The following is a 3,885-nucleotide window of genomic DNA, read 5'->3' on the forward strand; positions in this document are numbered from 1 at the left end:
AATGAATGGATGGCTCACACGGTGCTGTTGTACTCACAGAGCTCGGATCACATGACCAGGCTGAAGGAAGAGAGGGGGAGGACTCTCAGGCTGCCAGGCGAAAGGAAAAGGAGTGTGTGTGTGTGTATGTGGGGTTGGTTGGGGGTGTCATACTGTACGACCATGTGTGAGAGAGAAAGTGCCAGACTAAGAAAATGTTGTGGGTGTTTAACTATGTGTTTATCTGTGTCAGTAGAATTGTTTTATTTAAACTTCTCTGTTGGAGAGAGTGGCAGACTAAGTAGAAAACTAAATAGTGGGTTGATGAGAGAAGCCTTGAAACATAAAAAAAAAAAACAGAAACTGAAAGAGATGGAGAAGCACATAAATGATGGCTGGAGGGATGTCAGTGAGCACACCATATTGTCTAGATACTAGCTAGGAGCTTTACCTTGTGGTTCATAAGCTGTTCTGCTTATATGGCAATGTGTCCGCCTCAGCAAACTGCCACTGGGCCAATACTGGTCCAATCAACAGAGCTTCTGCATGTCAATGGCATGCCCATGGCAACAGTATGTGTCCTGGTCACCAATTATTGATGCACTCATTGCACACAGGTGTGTGTGTGTGGGTCAGGTTTTGCCTCCATTGTGGGTACCAGCCAAGAGTTCCTATGAGGAAAATGACTTAGGAAGCATACTAAACAATAATAAAAATTTAAAGGTGTGTGTGTGTATATATATATATATATATATATATATATATATATATATATATATATATATATATATATATATATATATATATTAGATCAAATTGGAGAATAAATGTAAAAATTATATGGAAATAAATCACTTCAACCCTTTGTTAATGAGCAACCAACATGTCCATCCAGAGAGAGCATTGTAGCCTTCCCCAACATATGTGTGTATGGCTAATTGAGGAAGTCTGGGGGATGTGTGTGACTCCTTGGAGGCCACTCGTCAGTTGCCATAGCGACCTTCTCTCCCACCTTGTGTCGGTCCTGTGCTTTTGTGGAGGTGTGAGAGGAGGCAGAGGACTCTCTCTCTCTCTCTCTCTCTCTCTCTCTCTCTCTCTCTCTCTCTCTATCTATCTATCTATCTGTCTTTCTCTTTCCACCCCCTCTCTTTGAGACATGTCTCTCCAAGCTGTTAAAAGCGTCCTCTCCCATCCAACTATTTGGTTGTTTAGTTAACCTGTACAAGAATTTGAAAGTAATAAAGAATGTGTTGTTTACAGGTAAATAATTATATTACCTCTCACACTATTATCTGTGAGGACAAAACTAAGAACAAAGGCAGCAGAAATGATCAAATTGTTTGTGGCATCTGTTTAGCACCTTTAGTACTGTTTCAGTTTTGAAAAGAAAACACAGTAATTGAAGTTTTAAAGGTGACTAATTTATTCTGTGGGAGAAAGTGTCCTATAATGGGGGAGTTACTGAGATAAAGTAAGTAGTATTCAGATGGCCATGTTATCTCAACATGGTGGCCCCCATGATCATTTGAGTAAACATTATTTTAAACCTGATTTTATTAAGAACTATTAGTTTCTTTAGGGGTAATACTTGTTAATGAGGAAAATAATTCTGTGCTCATTTAAATTGAACAGAAGATTCACTGGAATGGTCATTCATCACACTATCTGGCAGGACTTTTTTCCTGACATTTCTGAAGGGTAGGTGAAAGGAGTAAATATTGACAAGACAATATCTGCTTTCCATTCAGCAATTAAGACAGTGTTAATTTAACATCAATCAAACTGCATCAAAAGAGATTATTGGACTGTTGAATTTTGGCTCAGACTATGCCAGCACTTAAAATGGATTTCCAAGGGCTTGTTTTCACTAAGCTCTACAATATCAAGAGGAAAATCAAAAAGAATAGTGATGAAAATATCAGTAACACTTCATTATTGTCTTGGGTTACTGAGTTTCTTCAGAATCAAGGATGGTGACTTGTAAAAATACATTTGCCTGCTTGTGTTCGTGTTTTCAAATAGTAGTGAAGGAATGTCAATCAAGTCATATTGAGAGAAAATATTTTATAAAACATAATTACATAGCTCTCAAGAATGAGAAATAAACTAAACGAGATTTGAGGTTGGCAGTTACTGTGTATGTGAAGTGCTAGCCAAGAGCCAGTGGAGCATGATGCTAATGTGGAGCCCAGGGCAAGTGTATGCCTGACTGCTCAAACACCTGCCCTTAACCCTTAAACACAGCTCTAACAAAGAGAATACGACAACAGCCCATCTTAGGTGTGTATATACAGGTATAGTGGAGGATACCATGCAGATTTGAAGTCAACATGAACCAACATTCTCCACTCTTTTAACTTCTGTAATGTGACATTTTAGAGTGGAACAGGACATTAAAGTACACCAAAAAATAAAACTTTAAATCTACTCACACTCATGCAGTACCAAACAAGGCAAAGTCTTGGAATATGATGCACAAGTAGCATGTGTCACGCTCCTGTTCTACCTGCTCTTTACGGGACTCATACCGGCATCTCCGACATGGGAGACGGGTGCGCTAACAAGAAGGCTAAAGGCTACAGCCTCTAGCGTCAGTCGCTAGTGTGCCTCCTGAGGTCAGGAGAGTGAGGTTTATACACATTGCACAGCTATATATCAGCTAGCTCCTGTTACACTTGGACTACATTTAGGAATCTTTTGGGAGGTTTATTAGGCTTTCAGTTTAGTCACTTTCAACTGCTTTTGCATGGGAATCAGCAAATGGAACATCCTTTAAAATATCTACTTTTGTAATCCACAGAAGAAAGAAAGACAAATGGGATTGGAATAAGGCTGAATGATGACTGAATTGTAATTCCTTAGGGTGGGAATTAATTGGATTTGTGTGGCGTGTTATGTCAGAATGGAGTGAGAGCTTAATGTGGGTTTCTGAAAACAATCCCATACTAGATAATTGGCTATTTGTTAACATTATCCAATAGACCAGCTTAACTGAGATCAGTGAAACAATAGTCAGTTTAGAGAAAAAGCAAGTTATTATATTTTAATAAAGGACAACACAGACTTTTTGGAACATGCACTGTACCATTGACAATAAGACGAGGAACATATACTTTATAAAGTAAATAGGATCAATTTTGATTTAACGTTGACTTTGATCAATTGATCAAGAATTGAACATTAAAATGGAGAAAGAAGACATTGAACAATGGTCTCATTGTTCCCAGTCAGTATCTTTATGCTTCCATACACACTGTATGTAGATACATTATTATTGAGCATGTGTACTGCAGATTTGTGTTTGACTTCCAGTTGAACCTTGCTATAAAGAATGACATGGTCACCTAAACATACAGGATGTAGCAAGTGTTAGACAGATCTAAAATCTCACTATTATCAAAAAAAAAAGAAAAGAAAAAAGGAAGATAGAAAAAAAAAACACTTTAAAAGAATGCAGCACATTGCAACAAATAGATGACAGGACATCAAAACTTAGGAACTAACCCAGAAATATACGTGTCTTAACAATATGAATGTATCATGTGCATCAGTTCTCCGCATTAACACCACAAGGATAATGGAAATGAACCCTCACGAATTTGCCATGGTTGTACAAAATTAGATACTGTCGGGGCGTTTCCCTTTTCAAAATCCGTGACATTGAATGCTGTCCAGACTCAGCAGCCGGAACCGTATCAGAATCAAGGTGTGAGCTCTAGAAATCCACCTAACAGTGGGCCCATACAACTGGAATGCTATTACTGACACAAATTAGGCCACAGAGCACGCAAAAAGGGCGACCAGCAAAATGGTAATAGCCCACAACAACGATGGCAGCAACAGCAGTCACAGCAGCTGAAGCCTTACCAGCAGCCCAACCTTGCTCAACCCTGGGCTCCGCAACAA

This window comes from Xyrauchen texanus, chromosome 5 (assembly GCF_025860055.1).
Source record: "Xyrauchen texanus isolate HMW12.3.18 chromosome 5, RBS_HiC_50CHRs, whole genome shotgun sequence".
Classification (NCBI taxonomy): Eukaryota; Metazoa; Chordata; class Actinopteri; order Cypriniformes; family Catostomidae; genus Xyrauchen; species Xyrauchen texanus.